Below are 21731 nucleotides of genomic sequence, written 5' to 3'. Positions count from 1 at the left end.
AACTGCTCAAGCAGTAATATGTATTTAACCGGATCATGTATTGGTATAATGTTACAATAATAACAGAGCTCGTGATAAGCATTTTTGTAATAGGTTTTAAATCTGAATTCAAATTTTGGACTTGTTCTTGCAAATCAGGCGAACTCTGGTATAACTTAATAATGGATAAAGTCTTGAGTAATTATTATAATTTATTAATACAAAACAGTTTGTTTTGATGTACTTTTGATACTGTTTTAGAGGCTATCTGTTCTTAAAGTTTTGAGACCTGAGAATTACCCACCTACATAATACAAGGCGGTTTTGTTTGTTATACGAGTATGCTATGAAAATTTAACGATTTTATTATCTATTAGAATATTTTAGTATGTACTATCACATTATTTATTTGTAATAATAGTATAAATATGGCAATAAATAAATATAACTACATTCATATGATCTCGATATTTTATACAAATACAAACATAGCAAATGTTATATATATGAAAAAAGTTTTAAAATATTGGCCGTGACACCAAATCTAAAAATACAATCAATAAACGGTTTTATGTTAAACATACATTGCAATGTTTAAGACAAATGTACTAAAAACCAAAAAATAATAAAATAGATACAGTCGTGGGAATTATAAACATATGCATAGACTAGACTAAAATAAAACCGTGGGGCACGTCAATTGTCTACAATCGTTGATTAAAATGTTTGTTTTGTAATGTTACACTATAATTAGGCAGTTGTTCAACCGACAACGATGGACGTGTGATAAGTAGGGCTAGAATGTGGAAACAAGCTAGCAAGCTCGATTATAAGCGAGTTTTAGGGTTTCATAGTGGTGAGCGAGTAGTACTTTTATCATATTGTCGATTAAAGACAAACTACGAGCAGTGAAACGATTCCTCGCCAGCCAGCAGTGTGAATGTCCAACGATAAACTAGTTGAAACATCTCTTTTATTTACATGGAGTGTATAACTATTGGAATTTCCATGAGCAAGAAAATAGTAAGTAATTTTCTCACCGTCTGCGGGCCAACTGCCTATTTTAACGACGAATTAAACGATTCTTCTATCGCACATTAAGTCGATAATTTGTAGACAATTGACGTGCCTCACGGTTTTATTTTAGTCTAGTCTATGCATATGTTTATAATTCCCACGACTGTATCTATTTTATTATTTTTTGGTTTTTAGTACATTTATCTTAAACATTGCAATGTATGTTTAACATAAAACCGTTTAACTTAAAAAGTTTTTTTACCTATTTTTATTTTCTAGTTTTTAGTTTTTATTTCGCATTCTGTTTAATTCATTTAGTGCTTCATTATTGCAAGGCCCATCTTAAATATTGAGGTTGTATAGTGCACTGTATTCTTCTTGTCAAGCCCTTTTATTTGATACCCATATTGGTGGGATTGATAAAAAATTGTTATCAGACATTTGGTAGCGGCGGCCAGCTTAGATTTCAATTTTGCATAGTAAATTGTATTCTACTTGTTGAGACCTTTCATTTGATACCCATGTTGATGGGATTGATAAAACTTAAGCTATCCGCCATTTTGTAGAGGTCGCCATCTTGGATTTTAATTTTATATAGTACATTGATTATACTGGTTGAGCACTTTCATTTGATACCCATATTGATGGGATCGATAAAACCTACGTTATCCGCCATTTTGTAGCGGCCGCCATCTTGTATTTCAATTTTTTATAGTATATTGTATTCTGCTTGTTGAGCCCTTTCATTTGATACCCATATTGATGGGATTGATAAAACCTACGTTATCCGCCATTTTGTAGCGGCCGCCATCTTGGATTTCAATTTTTTATAGTATATTGTATTTTGCTTGTTGAGCCCTTTCATTTGATACCCATATTGATGGGATTAATAAAACATAAATTATCCGCCATTTTGTAGCGGCGGCCATCTTGAATTTATAATGATAATGAATAAACATAATTGTATTGTCACCAAAATCCAAAGTGTATACAAAATTTCAGATTAATCGGTTGACAGGAAGAGGGTGAAATTTGAATTACTAAATTTGACCCAAGAATAAAAAATAAAACAAACGGGGTGAGCTAAATAAAACCGTTTAATAATAATCATGATATACCTTTTTAAAATCCTTGTATTGTGCCCTTCAATTTGATACCCATATTGTAGTATTCGAGAAAAAAAATTTTTTTTTCATTAAATACAATGGCTTCGCACAGCCGCCATGTTTGATTTTTTTTAATGTCACCTATCTAAGAACACTTGGGCAGCAAAGACGAACCTAACGATACCTCAGTTATGTAAATCCGTTTAGTGGTTCTGGAAATATGAGGTAGTAAAGAATATTACATACATACATACATACAAGATACGCGCGAAAACATAACCCTCCCTTGGCAGTCGGGTAATAAAAATAAAATAATTATACAGATAGCCTAAGGTCAGAACTAGACGCGATCTTCATCCAACTGCTTAATGGATGAAGATTAAATAATTATTTTCTATAGAATATTAAAGATAAACCGCGAAAGGACTTAACGGAAACCCTAGCCAGGTTATATTATATTCGAAAACTGTCATCAAAACCAGACTTTTAGCTGGTAACCCTATGTTATCGTATTTGCAATGAAATAGAGCTCATTTTTATGTAAAATTTATTTATCAAACATGTGAATGAAAGTAACTAGAACAATATATATTAATATACCTGTTTATATCTCCCAACAGTAGTTATGCCACGAAAATAATAGCAGTTTGCATTTTCTAAAGGCTTCATACCATCGGTAGGTATTGAATTTGTTCTTTGAACTAACATTCCATTTTGTTGCATTTCCAATTGAAAAAAATTCAATTTTAACTGAATTAAGCCTGGCCAGGATTTTAAAAATAAAATAATTTTCATGCATTAGGCAGATAGGTGAAGTTCGTCTCTAGTTAGGAGCTCCTAGCATAAGGAAAGGTTTCCTTTTAGGAAATACATTGTAAATGAATAGGTCGTTTACCTGATGTTGATAAATCACCACCCCCACAAAAACTTGCAGGACTAAAGGAGCCATAAAAGCGTTGCTTGTCTAAGGATGAGGAAAAGGGGGAAGCTTCCTGTTTAGTAATCGTATATATCAGAAGTTACTACTCGCTGATTTCCTATCCAGATGATTATTTTTCGTTTTTTCTCATTAGGTCAGCAATGTTTTTGTAGTTCTGGCAAAGTCGTGAATGTTTATATATGGGTGATTATTACATATGCTCAATTATGTTTGGTGATCACTTTTTTGATGATCATGACATTAAGAGGTATTAATTTAAAAGTATGAAAAAATAATATTTAAGAAATATATAATTTAAAAAAAAAATTACTTACAAATAATATAAAAAATCTTTCGAAAAATTCCTATACTCATATTATAAATTTTTCGAACAAAACTTGCAAGGTGTTCAAGACATTTCAAGTGTCCAGTCATGTGTACGGAAACGCCTCTTTAACGTTTCCAAACCGTTTTCCGTTTAAGGTTTCCAAACGTCGTTCCTTATTTAAATTCGTAAAAGATTGTGAAATTTGAAAGATGTTTCTTGAAAGTATTTAAGTAAATAAATTATGTCTTTGAATTTTATATTTACTCATGATTTTTGTTAGTAATTTTATAGCGATAAAATAGGAGGAAATCATAGGTCCTGTAACTATTATGTTTATTTTTGCAATTCGGAAAAAATTGACAAATTAAACGGTAAAAAATAAAAATAAAATCAGATAAGTGGGTCTATTTCATTGTTGATTCATAGAGAAGACGACAGAGGTGAAGAGAGAGTTCGGTAAATACACAATGATACCAAATGATCAAGGCTTAAATATGGCTTACAACCTAGAAAAAATGTATCAATTATTTATTTATAACTCTAAATAGTAAGTATTCATTACATAATTATGGCAAAAGGTCTTGTGCGTATTCTATTCTTAATTGTTATCATCTAGCATTAAAACAATAATAAAAATGTAAGTGTTTGGTATTTAAGCTCAAAGCTACTATGTGACAATAAAATAATACTATAAAAATCAAGTACCAAAAGCAAAGAAATATTAAGTGTTCTAAATCTTAATGTCACGTATAATACTGGCTACATTACGACGGTACTTGACAATGATTGTAACTAAAATTGAGTAAAACCGTAAAAAACGACTATTAGGCAATAAAGGAAAAGAGTAAAAGTGTTTACCATCCATATCGAAGCTAAACAGGACTGTTTGGTATCTCTTGAACTCAACTAACTTAACCGGAAGTCAACTCAAACTATTGTCATTGGAAACGAAAATTGATAGACCAAATTTATTGAATACTAGCTATACCAAGCGCGTTGTTACTTTTTTTTTTCTCAGAAACCTTTGAGGGTTCATGCACAACACTTTGCTGAAGATCATGGCATGATCAAATGCATAGTTGCGTGTATTTGCGTTTCGTTTTTTGTTTGAAAAAAGTTACAATTTTTTATTTTGCTTATGGATGATTGCAAATAAACCGATAACCATATTGACAAATACTTCTTTATAAAACATCTCTGTATGTACTAGTATTCTAGTGTAAACAAAGATTTACTATTTTCATCCAACGGCGACATTTGATTATATAGAAGATCGTCAGTTGACTAACAATACTCATGGGAAAAGGTATTGTACATGTATGTGAGAGTCAACGCGCACTACAGTGCGCTAATTTAGACGTTATTTTTTTCATGCTCAGCGGCTTCCGTTAGGATTATCACCTATAATACAAATGTATAATGTACGTTGAGTTAGCCTCTCGTCAAATATTACATTCGTATTTAACAAACTACAACTAATTAGTAAATATAGAGAATAATGATTAACTAACATTTTTTCATCAAATAACAGAATTGACTGAACTACAACTATCATGAAATTATCAATAAAAATGAACGCAACAATAAATAATCATCATTTTCTAATTTACACATACAATATATATTTTGTACACAGACATGTGTGTATGTATGTTTTAAAAATGCGTACGTACGTTTATTCTTGTATTTGGATGTTGAAAATCTTTATTTTATTTTTTTAATGTTAGTTTTTGTTTATTTACTTTAATAACATAGTATATTAGCGAAGCCAAATAGTTTGTTCTAGTCTTTTATGAAATAGATCATGTACTGATTAAAATGAAACGTATTGAATTGACGGGATTTAAGGCACGAAAAACCGCACGTAATTTGAACGCCGTGTGCGTTAGTCATGAGAATACCTCACGGGGTAATATTATACGTTATTATATATTATATAGATCGTTAAAAGTTCTAAATCGTACTGCTATTTGTAAAATTAAAACAGATTGAAGTCATTCTGTGTTGTTATTATTTAAATGAATTCATTTTAAATTTTTATACAACATCACTGTATTATTATTAAATCATTTTTAGTGAAATGGAATGAAAATATTTTGCTATAAGCTGATTACACAGTCTTAACGAACTTTAAATAAATTTACATTCACAAAAGAAAAACTCAACAAAAGTAAAAAAACATCAATAAATATTTTTTTTTACATCTAAAAATTATTAAATTATATATATATATATATATATATATATATATATATATATATATTTTTTTTTTTTTTTTATCACATCATACGACTTTACATTTAGTTCTTAAATCGTAAAATATTTTGTCAGTACTGAAGCTCATCATTTACAAGACCATATAGTTTATTTTCATAATTTATTACAAAAGACATTGGCACACAAATACATTATTATTTCCTAGAAATATTTTCACTTAGGTGAAATTAGTCAAATGTTTTGCGAGTTTCTTTATTTCACTATATCAGTCAGATGTTACCCATAACAGAAGCATTAAGTTGCTTACCTTAGAAATAGCTGACCGTGTGTGTTTGTGTGTGTGTGTGTGTGTAAAAAAAAAAACAAAAATTTTCGTTAGATCTAAGATAGAGATGATATGCCATACCGTTTTCCCAACCCTATAAAACAAATAAACAAGTCATCTATCTGAAGTGTTTTACATATCAAGGTCACATCATACTGTTTTCAAACATATATAACCTCTCACCTACATAATATTACTGGAATACTATTTTATCTATTCCCGAGTTATCTCGCACGGGTATGTGAGTAACGGGGGTTTCCTCCCTCTGGTTTAACGCCTCATCATTTCCACTCCCTTCCGCATCATCTTTAATGCTTTCCTAACGACGTCTATGCTTTGATGTATACATTTACTCGGCGTTTACCAGCCGGTATATATTTTACTATCGAGGTAACAATATGATATGTCATTGCTAAGCCTACATTTTTAACCTTTAAACAATTTAATTTTAAAGTATACGTACCATTGAGATATATATAAATTGACGATATTAATTCAATTACACATATATAAACAAATGTATAATGATAAAATGGAATGTGCAGCTTAATCGCTTAATCTTATAAAAATATTACTAATTTTGTATTAACATAGTTTATATATTACTAGCGACCCGTCCCGGCTTCACACGGATGCAATGCTGATACTAAATATACTACAGAATGTTTTTATTTATAGTGTAAAGCTAGCTTATAGCATGTTTATTAACATAATAACAACAATATTCAAATATGCGACGTTAGATTACGCGTTGTTACAGAATGCGTTGAAGAAATAAAGGTTCACTGCTCGTTCCCCGTAGGTGGTAGCGTGATAGCCTATATGTTGACCCGACTTCTTAATAATATTCTTGCCAAATTTGAAGTAAATCCATGCAATATTTTTTAAAGTTTATCCCGGACATACATACAGACAAACAGACAAAAATTCTAAAAACAATTTTTTTGGCTTCGGTATCGATTGTAGATCACACCCAAAAATTTTTTAAAAAAATACAATGTACAGTTTTGACTTTCCTACCATTTTATTATGTATATATTTTAAAAAAGAGTAACTGCGGCATTTCTTCCCGATTCGTCTCTACAGAATCTACATTCCGAATCGGTGGTAGCTTTTTAAAAAAAATAACGATCACTTTTAAATTTTTCATTTGTAAAATGACGATTCGGAAGTACTTTTGAAGCCTATTTGAATAAATATAATTTTGATTTTGAATCGGTTACCACGGTTCCTCTGTAGGTTGTTGATAACTAAAACTAATACAAAATAATTCAATGTAAGCGATAACTTAACCTACGAACGTTGACGTTAATTTCGCCACCAGGTATATTTACTTCCTAAATAGTTTTTAAAAATATATATGTAAATGGTGTATAGTCTTTAAAACATTATACCTTACTTTTGAAGCCTATTTGAATATCTATAATTTTGATTTTCAGTCGGTTACCACAGTTCCTCTGTAGGTTGTTGATAACTAAAACTAATACAAAATAATTCAATGTAAGCGATAACTTAACCTACGAACGTTGACGTTAATTTCGCCACCAGGTATATTTACTTCCTAAATAGTCTTTAAAAATATATATGTAAAAGGTGTATAGTCTTTACAACATTATACCACAACTCACAAAAGCATCGGTGATAAATCGCAGTATAGATAAAATCAACAAATCAACGAACAATCAAGAACCAAAAAAAAATTTTATGTTCAATCATTATTACGGCAAGAAACACAAAATATAAAAAATTGGATTCGTATATATGAGTTCATCAACCTGCATTGGAGGAGCGTGGTGGATTAAGGTCTGATCCTCCTCCTACACGGGGATAGAGGCCTATGCCTAGGAGTGGGATATTACAGGCTAAAGCGTAAGCGTATATATAGGTAGCCTTTACATCTTAAGATTATTGACTATTAAAAAAATAAATTCGTTAAGAAGCGGCAACATATAAATATGTGTGTAGTTACAGTAACGATAAAACCTGTTTCAAGTTAAAACATGGTTTTACTAGATGGACCTAATTCATACTAACATATGTATATCTATGTCATTGTTACAACTAGAAGTACATAGTTTAAACTAGATTTCACTGAAAATGTTTGAGTTTCAGAACAAATAAGAGTAGAGAGAATTACTTATACATCTATCGTAAAGAATGCTGAAACAATCCATCTCAGATTAATATGACTATGAACTTTATTAAGAAAATATAAGTTAATATATAGGGTATATTTAGATACGCTTTTACGTCATTGAATTGTACAAATAATGACATGATGTTTTTTTTTTTAATTATAACTACCTCACCTTACTCACCAACAGGAATACAATACTGCTTGAAAGCAGTATTATTTAGCTGTGGTCTTCTGTAAGGTTGAGGTACTACCCCAGTCGGGCTGCTCCATATTTTGTAGCAGGAAATTCCTGCTGTGCCCTACCTTAGATGGTGTAAAGGACGCTCTCCAGCCCGCTGAATCGACGATATACGTAAGGTGAGCTTGGTGAGGATTGCAGAGAAATGTTTGGCATGAACTTGGGGAGACCCATATCTAGCAGTGGACTGGGATAGCCTGAAACAAGCAAGCGACTTGTTTTATGTTATTATAGCTGACCCCGCAAACTTTGTTTTTACCATATATGTTATTAACCCCCTTAATCCCCCCCTCCCTTTTCCTTAGAAAATAGATGTCGCCGATTCTTAGACTTACCCAATATGCACGCAAAATGTCATAAAAATCGGTCCAACCGTTTCGGAGAAGTATGGTAACTAACATTGTGAGACGATAATTCTATATAAAAGATGTAATCCTTACAAATATGTATATATTTATTATAAAGCAAAAATACGTTAAAAAATATCGCTACAATAAAGTACTCATAAGTGTGGCTAACTTCGTTCTTTATTAAAAAAAACCTCAGATTATAAAGAATAATACCATTAAAAAAATTCGTATAATTATTAAAAATATTCACTTAGAAACAACGCAGGTATACATGGAATAACAGTAAAAGGAAATTGTTATTGGTGTTGTGAATCTTAATGTAGCCACGCAATATCTCTGAAGCACGAATCTTCTTATAACTGGATAAAACTGGATTAAACCGAATCGAAATACTTAATTCGTAGCGTTTAATTTCGAATTTTGGTCTTTTTGTGGATTAAAGTTTTCGTGATAAAAAGTAAGTGGTTTTTGTATTTCCAAGAACAAATGATTGGTAAAAATAATTATTTCTGAATTGTTTTGTAAAACTGAAAAAAATAAGCTAACTTCTTTATTAAGTATAAGAAAGAAATATTTTTATCAGTTTAAAAAGAAAGCATTTAACTTAACATTCATATTTAAACATTGTAAATGAAATGCGTATCGACTCATTTTATGTTTTTACATCTATACAAATAAATAAAATGATGTATACACGGTAAATATACCAAAATAATATATTTTTTTCAATTTTTGTCTGTCTGTCTGTCTGTTTGTTCCGGCTATTTGTTCCGGCGGTTTGTTGCGGACGAAGTTGCGGGCACAGCTAGTTTTTAACCGACTTCCAAAAAAGGAGGAGGTTCTCAATTCGACTGTATTTTTTTTATGTATGTTACTTCAGAACTTTTGATCGGGTGGACCGATTTCGATAAAAAAAAATTAATCGAATAGTGGTGTATGTCAATTGGTCCCATTTAAATTTATTTGAGATCTAACAACTACTTTTCGAGTTATATCTAATAATGCGTTTTTACTTGACGCTTTTTTCGTCGACCTACGTTGTATTATACCGCATAATTTTCTACTGGATGTACCGATTTTGATAATTCTCTTTTTGTTGGAAAGGGAATATCCCTAGTTTAGTACCGTGATAAGGAAACCAGGATCTGATGATGGGATCCCAGAGAAATCGAGGGAAACTCTCGAAAATCCGCAATAACTTTTTATTGGGTATACCGATTTTAATAATTTTTAATTTAATCGAAAGCTGATGTTTATCGTGTGGTCACATATAAATTTTATCGAGATCTGATAACTAATTTTTGAGTAATCTTTGATAACGCGTAGTTACTTGACTATTTTTTCGTCGATCTACGTTGTATTACTCGTCGATGTAATTGAAGTCGGTTCTTTTTTCGTTTGCGAGCAATAACAATTATGATTCTAAGTATTAATATTATTCTAAGTATATTATTCTTAAATAAAAAGTCGCTGGAGATGTTGAAGATTTTATCAATACTTCCTTCGATAAATAGCTCATACGCTAAAACTGAAGCAAATTGCGAAATTGATATCTAAGATTTACAACGATTTTTTTTTAATATTATTTCGTTATAAAAGAATAACTGCGAACTATCTGTGAATTTGTCTAAACCAAAAATCTATTAAAATATATTTATTTAAATGTTTTATTGAACAACACATTCATCGTAGGTATTTACAAAAGGCGTGTTTTCATTTTTGCTTTTTTGTAAAATCGAATAAAGGTTGGGCTGATTTGACATTTTATTAACTGTGGTAGCTGATACTGTTTTCAGAATATAAAAAAAAAAAAAAAATATTGTGTTTTTAATTTTTAGTTTATTTAAGTATCGCCACTAAATTAAATATAACCACGCTTTTCCAATACGAGTTGGCGGATATATTCCCTAGTATGAGTAACGATCTAGTGGATTAAGCTTTTATCCTTCTCCTACATGGGCAAGAGGCCAAAGCCCAGCAGTGAGCTATTACAGGCTAAAGAAACTAAATATAACACCGAGTACATGAATATAAGTTTCTATCACTAAGCAATAAGTTACAGTGCTCACTTTTTAGTTATCCTCATAAATTATAATGTCAGCTTTAGAAAAAAACGAATAAAAATGGACACAAATAATCATAAAATAAGACCAAACACACTAAAGTAATCGCAGAAATACAAATAACATTAATCTACTAATAAATTTTATGTCCTTAGAATGGTTTACTGTATATTTTTTGTGTAATCTGGAAATTATTAAAAATTAAAACAGGCTGTGATGTCCTAAAGCTGGACAAAGGCCTCTCTCTTGATAAAGATGGATAGAACAGTTTATATCTAAAATTCTGTAATCTACCGCGTTGCTCTACTAAGATTTGGTAGTTTCTCACAAAACTATTGTTTGTGATAAACAATTTTTGTAACATTAGTTAGTAAAAAAATAATAAAATAGAATACTTCAATTTGTAAACACCTTGAACACATTAGCATGAAGGATTCTGTGTCAGGGATCTGAAAACACAAATAATACAAACATTAATATCTTTGATCACATCGCATCAGCCTATCGCAGTCCACTGCTGTGATTCGCCGAGTCTTGCGGCGAGACGATTCGTAAATACCCTCGAAAACGGCTTACAGACGTGGGTCAGAAACGAGATCGGTCTGTAATTCTTCGAAAGAGACTTGTCGTCTCTCTTGTAGAATAGCACACCACACTCCTGGACCACATCTCTAGCGTGGTACCCCGCTAAGTGTCTTGACCAAATAAAACTACACGAACATTTATACGCTTATGATTGCAAGTGAACCAGTTACTTGATGTGATCACAGCACCATCAAGTGACAACCCTTACCAAAATACATTAATAAAATGAAAAACATAACGCTACTAAGTTTTACTTCTGTAATAATACTTTTTTTTTATTGCGACTTAAGACATGTATCGCCCATTAGTTTTATGACTTTTCTTGTATTATTCGCTATAATATCATTACTTTGATTTCATTCAACGTGTACTACTTAAGTGGATAGGATTATTTTGCTATATAAGGGTTTGTTTCATTAGTTGCTAAGTTATGAAAGAAAATAATAAAAAAAATATTTTATTTATTTTAATATTATAAATGATGTGACAAAAAAGAGATTAAAATACATATAATAATATCTCTCAAAAATAAGGTCAAAAATAAGTTGTACTTAACTTTAAGTAATAGTTTAGAGTAATAATCTTCACTAACTTAGCATGATTATAACTATGATAGAACTTCACGTGCAAGTAAGTTTCCTAACTAAGAAGCAACGGTTCCACTAATCAAGAGAAAATTCATACATATCATGTGTTCATGAAAAATATCATCATCATCATCATTTCAGCCTATCACAGTCTACTGCTGGATACAGGTCTCCACAAGCTAGCGCCAAAAATGGCGCAACTCATGTGTTTAAAAATATAAAATATAATAAAAATATAAAAAATATAGAACTACAAATTTTTCAAATGATATAAATATTCAGAATGAGTGTAGCCGCGTGATACTGCATCATATAAGTTCACGCCTCATGTACCACTCGACAAACAGAGGAATATTTAAATTAGCTACATTAACATGAGAGTAAAACACGCATGAAAACTGAACTAAAACAGCCTTTAAACTCTGCTGTAGGGCAAAAGCCTCCTCCACGTACAGGAAAATTATTGGAGCTTAATTTATGCGTTATACTAACGGTCCGGTGGATAATTTCCCTACCAGGACAACGATATTGTTATCCTTATCAGGTAATAAGGATAACAATCAAGACCGTCAGCTTTACGTGTTCTCCGAAGTGTGCTAATTAGAATCATAAAAATAAAAACTCAGATCAGAAACAAATATTTGGGCCATATTTTTTTTTGAGCAAAAATCGATCACCACAAAAAAACTGAAAGATAAAAATATATAGATTAAGTCTAAGCGGCTATAAACGTGTATTATATGTGTTGAAGAAAATGTATAAGTTTTATAGTTCCACAATAATAAAATTATATGGAATTACCGTTATAAATGCTATCTTCCCATTTTTAAGCGGAGCACTCTGCGGAAGATTATCCTAATCCACAGAAATGTAAATTTCGCCTTGAAATTGCCAAAACACGCCGTTTTGCAAATATCTGAGAAATCCCAAAGTCTGGCTCAAAATAAAACGCTATTTAATACAGTCAATTAAAACTAATTACTTTAAAAAGTTAAAGATATAATTGAAAAAGTAACGGGTAACTAAATCATTGTAACTCCTCTTTCAAATATTTTATTAATCGAGCCATTCCCACATAAAGATTACCGTCAACAGCGGCTAGATGAAATCAATGAAAAAAGAAGAACAAAATAAGATATAATACTAGCGTAGCTACATTTTTAGCTACTTTCAGGCTAAATTTTTAGCTACATTTTTTTTTTGAGTCCTCCCGTGACAATGGTTGCTGTAAAGTATACGAAACGTCGCATGTGTAAAAAAACCTAATAAACCGCGAAAAAATCCAAAAAAAATAATGTTTTATTTAAAAAAATAATTAAAAGATATATAATGAAATATAACAATTCAATACATTAAGTGTGACTAATATTTAAAGAAATAAATCACACTTCTGATATGATCAACATATGTTTGGTTAATACAGATATACTTTCGTTATTATTATTTCTTGTTTTCATAGTTTTTTACGTTCCTACACAGATGCTTACACCTGTACGTCTTATCATTATGTATTGTATAATTCTGGGTTTCGTGGAATGGGACCTGGTGATCTGTACTTCCAGCTATGGTTCCTCACAGACACCAGCTATACACAAAACTTCGGTCTGTACATTTTGTAATCGTTAGTCAATATGTATGTAATATGTGTTAGTCATGTGTTAAAATCAGGTTCACCAGCATATCAGTCTGATCTTATGATTATTGCGTCAACGTGACGTCAAAATCCAAAACATAAACGTCACTTTTTCGATGCTTGTTTACTAGATTTTATTTTAATACAAATACACTTATAGTTTTATTTTCCGTTGAAAGAACTATGCATATGATTTATGGAAATAATCGTCAAATAATGCTCAGATGAAATCAACCCCCCTGCCCAGCGTGATGACTACGGGCAACACATAATTATGAGTTCACGCCATTTTTGGCGCGAACTTATGGAGGCTTATGTCCAGCGGTGGACTGCGATAGGCTGAAGTGATGAATATTCAGTTTAACATAAAAAAAATTAATTTTATGAATATACAACTATACTATTACCTTATTATGATTTATATAATTGCGGTAAATTCCGCATCACTTGGTCTAAGTGTGATTGATCTCAATTATCAATACCCGTTAGGCTTTACTGAGAGGAAATATGGTTTGAACTCTGTATCGTAATTGGCGTGAAACCGAACTGTTCGACGATATTGCGTAGTCTATATTACCTTTTTTATGTTTTTCTTTTGGGCAGTCGAATCATTAGTAAAGCGTATGCGTTATTCTAACGATGTTCCAATTTTGGTTGGATAATTTTATCCACAGTAATAATCCTGTTTCAGTCAGTCAGTCAGTCAGCTCAGTCTATTGCAGTCCACTGCTGGACGTAGGCCTCCCCAAGTTCGCGCCAAACATCCTGGTTTTCCGCAATCCTCATCCAGCCTACACCGGCAATCTTATGTAGATCGTCGGTCCATGTCCATCGTCTATCCATCTTCCAACGTCCATAATCCTGTTTAGGTACTAATAATAATAACCAGTAAGGCTTCGTGTTTAGTTCTATGCTGCTTAGTTTATAACTTACAATAAACTGTCAGTTCTGGTTGTTATCATGAATAAATTATAACAATTGATACTTGTGTTAGAAAAATTATCTGCGAACCTGTAGTTGAGAAACGCTGTGGATTAAATTCGAAACCCTTGGCAATATGTAAAAGCAGTCTATCAACCGTCAGACGTTTACAAGCCAAGCGTTCAGTTTAATATTAAGATTAGTCCCTGTATTTGATACATAATGGAGCCTTAATCGATTGATTAAAACTCAATATAAATTTTTAAGTATAATTAATTCCTTTTATTATAAGGTGAGACCGTGACAAGTTGAAAAGGAAAACAGCGACTATGCAAAAAGACAATAAATTCTATAAAGCAAACTACAGATAATAATTACACAACAAATAAAGCAAACTGCAGATAATAGTTACTCAACAGATAATAGATACTACAATATTTCTAATACTACTATAAAAAAATATATAAACTAAACTGCCTTGCGCGGCAACAGTCCCTATTGCAATATTTAGAGTTAAAATAGTATTAAATTCGTAAAATTTTAAATTTAAATAAATATCTACACAATACACACACGGTCGTCTGTTCGTATAGTTAGCAACATAATGCTTGTTATAGGTAACAGCCGACTGGTATAGCTACATAATTATATATTTTTTCGATAAACATACTTATAAATTATACATATATAAATAAATATATATTACACCCAGACTCAAGGTGGGAATCGAACCCACAACCCCCGGAGCAGAAAGCAACGGGCTAGTGAAAATAAACGAGTATTAAAATTATGTTTAACAAACAAAACACAACCTTTACATTAAAATGCAAATTTCCCTCGTACACAATACTATTTCTGAAATTGCTTTTCTGTCTGTACACTAGATTTTTATATGTAAAACTCACTCATGAGTGTAACATACAAAGTGACAACACAATTATTGTAGCAAATTTTATAATAATGTACATTATGAAAAATTCTGAGACATTACTGCAGTTACCCTTTCGAAGTAAAATAAGAATACACAAAGCACAACGCTTCCATAACACGTGCGATAATTTTGCCGTCGTATTGTAAATTTTTTTATTATTATAAAATGATAACTTGACAAATGACTACCCAAATACTATTTATATTGCTTTGTTAACGCCTTTATTGCCTCAACTAGTACAACCGATTATATAGGCTTTGATGAGCCCGTTTGGTCTCTTTGTAGTGACCCTGCTTTCTACTCTGCGTGTTTAAGAGTTAAGTTCCCGCCTCAAGGATGGGTGTGATATATGCATTTATTTATATATAAGTATTATTAATATTTATATATTAAAAAAATCTAGCTACATTACTATTTATAATTATTATTAAATTCTTAATTAATGTTATATTTAATTCGACCATACCATTTGGTAAATTCAGGTCTGCGCACTAAAACTTCGTCTTGTATGTGTGTCGTGTGTATATACCTCTTATTATTCACTTAATTTAGATGGCGAGTTAATTGGTGACGTAATTTCCGTTGCACCCGTTGAACCCAAATATTGACGACACCGTTATATATTTTCTGAAGTATATGTATAACTATATGTGCATAATTATGTTATATGTCTGTTATGGGTATTGTGTATTCCTTGTTGTGTAAATAACTAGTTGTACCTGTGACTTCTTCTGTGTGGAATTGAACAAAAAAGTTATCGTTCAGTTCGTAGAGTAATAAAATGAATAAATTTTTAAAATAAAAATAGCTTAAATTTCTCCTTATTATATCAGCTATCTGTCAGTGTAAGTCCTGTGAAAATTGGCCCAGCTCTTTTAGAGATTAGTCGGAACAAACCGAAAGACAGACAGACAAAAATTGTAAAAAAAAATATTTCGGTATATGTACCGCGCCTCCATATGCATTTAGTAAAAAGCGGTTATTTTAATATCACAAACAGAAACTCCAATTTTTTTTAGGTGTATAGATAATCGGCTAAACATTGGTGCTTTAGCAATAAGGTCTTCTCTTGTGAATTTTTACCGTAATTTTTACGCCTTATTTGTAACATTTTTCATGTGCAATAAAGATTACGTATATCGCGTTGTTATATAATTAACATATCCTCCATCAATCAACATTGTTGTCACAAATTATCATACAACATACAGATGTTAAACACTATAACACAGTAAGACATTCTTTAACGACGACATATACGAGGCAACGAAACCATGTACATCTTTATTAAGTCATTTAAATTCATATTATCACGGTAAAAGCATCGAATGCGAGTTTTACAGTTTCATGCAATCTTGTATAGAATTTTATTTCTACTATAAATGTTTTATTATATATTTATCTTGTAACAATATACGACTTTATAGGATGATAGACGACTTGTTCGAATTCATTCGTATTTATTATCACTGCTGTTTCAAACATACATAGTAATTTTAAAGCATTTTAACGTTTTTAATAACACACTTCTTAACACGAAATTTTTATATCCAAGTAAGACCCAGTCAAAGATAAAATGTATACCTTTAACATACACACGGCCGTCTTTTCCTGTGGTTAGTGACGTAATGCTTGTGTTATAGGTAACAGTCGGCTGTTATTGCTACATATCACTCACGTTTATAGACTCTTCTTTAAATATCTGAAACAAAATCATTGTACCCCTTTTTACGAAAATTGCGTGCACAGAAGAGTATAAAATTTTGCACACTTATTGTTTATATAGTGAAAGTGCAGAATACTAATTTTTTTTAATTATGCATAAAAAAATCTATGATATAAAAATGAGTCGCTGAATGTGTTGCTAAGCGCAAAACTCGAGAACGGTTGGACCGATTTCGCTAATTCTTTTTTTAAAATATTCCTTGAAGTACGAGGGTGGTTCTTACGGAGAGAAAAATTCTAAAAAAAAAAATTTAAATTTCCTGAAAAAGTCTAAAAACAACACTTTTCTATACTCCCATACAAAAGATTTGTGATAATACTTAAAAGTCAATTTGAACTTTAATACCATACGATAAAGTTTGTGTTAGGCGATACGAAGTTCGCCGGGTCAGCTAGTTATTAAATAAATAATAATAATAATAATAATAATAATAATAATATTGGATGGTAGTATGTGTAATATATTTTTTTAGTTATTAAATAAATAAATAAATATATTACACATACTACCATCTATTTGAAACACATACGCATATTATACTGTTTTTTACTAATATAGACGTATAGTCTTTTACAACAGAACCTTAATAATGTTCAAACTTATAATTTAAATTATTTATGGTCAAATTTTGCTGTGTTGTTACGGCATCAAAGAATGTCGTGGGTGTAAGAGGCGACTAAGGAATAACACAGTTCCACTACTACCTTGGAACTTAAAAAGCCGACCGGTGGCGGGATAACCATCCAACTGCTGGCTTTGAAATACACAGGTCGAAGACGGGCAGCAGCGTCTTCGGTGCGACAAAGCCAGCCCTGCGGTCACCTACCCACCTGCCCAGCGTGGTGACTATGGGCAAAACACATGAGTTCACGCCATTTTTTAGCGTGAACTTGCGGAGGCCTATGTCCAGTAGTGGACTGCGAAAGGCTGGTGCAGCCACTGGGTGACAACTAGTTTCATTAAAACGACAAAAGGAAATCGAATCCCGAAATATATTTATCTTCTACTTCAAACCGTTTTTATACATTTAATTAAGTAAAAGCTTATAATAACTTTTAAACAACAGTTTTACTTATTATTCGCGATAAAACTTTTAAAGATTCTTAATTCGACTGTTTTTATGTGTGTTGTCTCATACATTTTCTTCCAATGTTATTATCTTCTAAACTTTTGTAAAAAGACTGCGAAAAGCTCTTTTTCTTTTTCCTTTAGTATTAGCAGTGTGGCAAATAATTTTCAAGCAGAAATAATATCGGCTACGCAATACATTAAGATTTCATATGAATGTATATGTATGTATTATCGACGTGTCACGTCCTATGGGATACATTTCCACATCTGATCTTCACACGAAAACGACATAAATATTTCTGGCGTCATTTCAACATTGAGAATCAAATAAAAATTCAAGATAATGTTTAATCTTTTTCTTACAATATTTTAGTAAAAAGGATTTATTTTTTTCTCATTTATTTAATACTTTTCATTTTGCCTTTAAAGTCATTTTGGTTAGTTTCTGTGTGTAAAGTATAAATCTTATGAAACTGAATGTTCTGAAACGGTCCCAACAGGCGAAGGTCTTTTTCCCAAAAAAAAAAAAAAATTTGCCTATCACGCTTCCGTCTTCAGGCTCTTATTTCCTTATCATATTTTAGGTATTTTTTTTAGATTTTCACAGTATTAGGGTTGCAAAAAAGCGTTTGACTCGTGACCTGATTCCCATTTTTGTTTCCATTAACTTATTCAACACAATCACAACAATAATTGTGAGTAATCTAAATTAGCTGTAATCTTCTGTAACTTTTGTAACGTTTGAGGTAATTTGTAATTTGAGCCACACTAGATTCTATGGAAGGCATTTTCTGCTATGCCCTAACCTCATAATTACATGTTCACTTATTTGAGAATTTTGTACCCTTAGTAAATTAATCATCAAAAAATATGTAAAGTATGCAAGTGTTCCACTAATTTGTATGCAGTATTTCACTAATTTGTATGGATGTATAATGCTAGATGAAATAAAAATTGATAAGAGTGTCACCTGGCAAAATTTAATTACTGTTACATAACAACAGCTATTACTATTTTAATTAACTTGCCGTACTTAAACTTGTCTCTAACAGATGACATATAATTTTTAATAAGTTAATTTATCGGTAAAGATTTTGATATCAAAAACCGTAATTAATATTTAAACTTTCTTAACAGATTAGATATAATTGGTATTTTTTGGTGTATACTTAATATTCATTTTTACCTCAAATAATGCGCCTCATATGTACTAACTTCACATATACATTTACGTTTGTTCCTTTATCGTGACGTATTTTCGTTTTATCAAGTTTCAAATCACAACGACTCTAAATAAGTTTCACTTCAAAATAATCAGATTTGAAAAAAAAAAATACTTGTTTTAGGTCAATATTAATATTTGTACTGTTTGTGTAATAAAAAATGTATTTATTGAGATGAATATGAAAGGAAATTACTTCATAAGCTTGTTTGATTTACAAGTGCAACAGTTCTCGTAGCGTTGTAGTAACTATTTAAGTTTTGAAACTTATAACTGCTTTTAAACTATATCTATTTTAGTTGCAAGATTTATTTCAAAGTTTATGTTATTTATTAGTGTTAGTAACTCGTTAGCTTGAGATTTTCATCCGCTTACTTCAGCTGTTAAGTTTTTTATGTTAAATATTACAAAGAATATAATATTAAAAATGAAATATAAAATTGTTAATATAATCTAGAAGGCCGCGGCCGGTTATTAATATTTATTAAATTTTACATTTTATAACCTCAATTCATATCAATAAATTAAAACTTAAAGTATAATTTAGAATTTATCGTGAGAACGTTCGTTTTTTTTTTCTAGATTTTTTTTTAAATTTGAAATAGAGTAAAATTTGAATTTTTGTACCGTAAGATTATATTCGAAACAATATAGTAAATAAGTATAGTCTATTCATTTGGGATTAAGACAAAAAGTTAAAAAAAAAAACTAATTATAATGAAAAAAAATGAATATATATAATCGTGACCTTTAAAGTACCTTTTTAAAGTATGTTTACATTTTCTCTCACGGCTCCCTGAATACAGTTTACATAATTGTGACAATTAGTCTGAATGTGTACTGTTATTTAAACTAAGTAAACCAAACTAAGTTAATTAGCAAAATCTGAACTTTAATAAGTTCAAATTTTGTTAATTTAATTTCATGGCACACATTAAAATCAATTTCTAGAACAAGAAATGCCATTACGTATAATATAAGCACGTAGCTTTGAAAACTATTATTACTTAAGTTCAATTAAAATTAAATACAGTGTGATATTGCGAGCATCAAGCCTCTTTATTTATAGCATCTAATATTTCTTTATATAAAGCCTTGAACGTTCGCGGAGACAGGAAATTGACGTGGGAATCACGCTTTCACTAGATGAGACGAATTTTTTTCTTTCCTTATTGAAGAGCGTATGAGGCGTATTGAATTGACGAATAATTTTGTTAACCTTTATTCTTTTAGATGAAAAACTATAATTTCATCTTTAGAAGTCACAATCTAATACTGAATACTATTATTATTCTATACGAATGCTTTGTGTGAACCTGTTTTATCGATTACAAACAAAACAAATAGAAATGCAATATATCCTTATTTCATATCATAAAGGATGTATATGGGTGTATATATATAAGACAGTTGTATAAGTTAGTTGTGGTTGTAGTATATGACTGTCTTTTTAAGTTTTTTAGAATTTAAGTTTTTAATTTGAGACTAGCTGACCCCGCAAACGTTGTTTTGCCATAACACAAAATTTCAAATATTTTTCTCAATTTGATCGCAGCACCAACTGTCGGGACAAACTGAAATTAAAATAGAATAATATTTAATATTTGATGCTGCGATGGTAGCGCAGTCTACCTGATCAAATGTAAAACATTCCAAAATTAACAACTACTTATAAATGAAAAATTAGTTAAATAAACATTTTCCAGTGGACCAAATTGTGAATCTAAACCATCCTCGAATCCCCTTGAACTCAGACAAAATATTTCATCAAAATCGGTCCAGCCGTCTAGGAGGAGTTCAGTGACATACACACGCACACAAGAAATATATATATAAAGATATTCTAAAGGGATCTATATAATAATATAATGTATTTCGAAACCTTGTTACTTTTAAATATATTTTTTTTATTTAAAATTTAAACCCAAAGGCTCGTAAATGCCCAATTTCTATAACACCATGTATTACGCTTATGCTTTGACTGCCTAGTAAAGCTAGGACGTGACCCGATGCTGACAGTATTTTTTGTTTTTTTTTTGTTTTGATATTTGGATGGTAAATCTGTAGTTTGCAATGGATTCAGCAAAACAAATAGAAGTACTAATATAGACAACTTTAATACATAATAATAAGTATAAAATAATAATTTGCATCAAAGCCAGCCCTGCGGTCACCAACCCGCCTGCCCAGCGTAGTGACTATGGGTAACACACATGAGCTCACGCTATTTTTGGCGCGATCTTGTAGAGGCCTATGTCCAACAGTGGACTTCAATAGGCTGAAATTATGATAATTATGATGATGAATAATGATTTCTCAATGAGTAACGTGCGTCTAGTGTCGCGTACATAGTTCGATTCGCTGGGCCACGGTGGG

Source organism: Melitaea cinxia, chromosome 9 (assembly GCF_905220565.1).
Source record: "Melitaea cinxia chromosome 9, ilMelCinx1.1, whole genome shotgun sequence".
Classification (NCBI taxonomy): Eukaryota; Metazoa; Arthropoda; class Insecta; order Lepidoptera; family Nymphalidae; genus Melitaea; species Melitaea cinxia.
Note: the sequence above shows the minus strand (reverse complement) of the source record.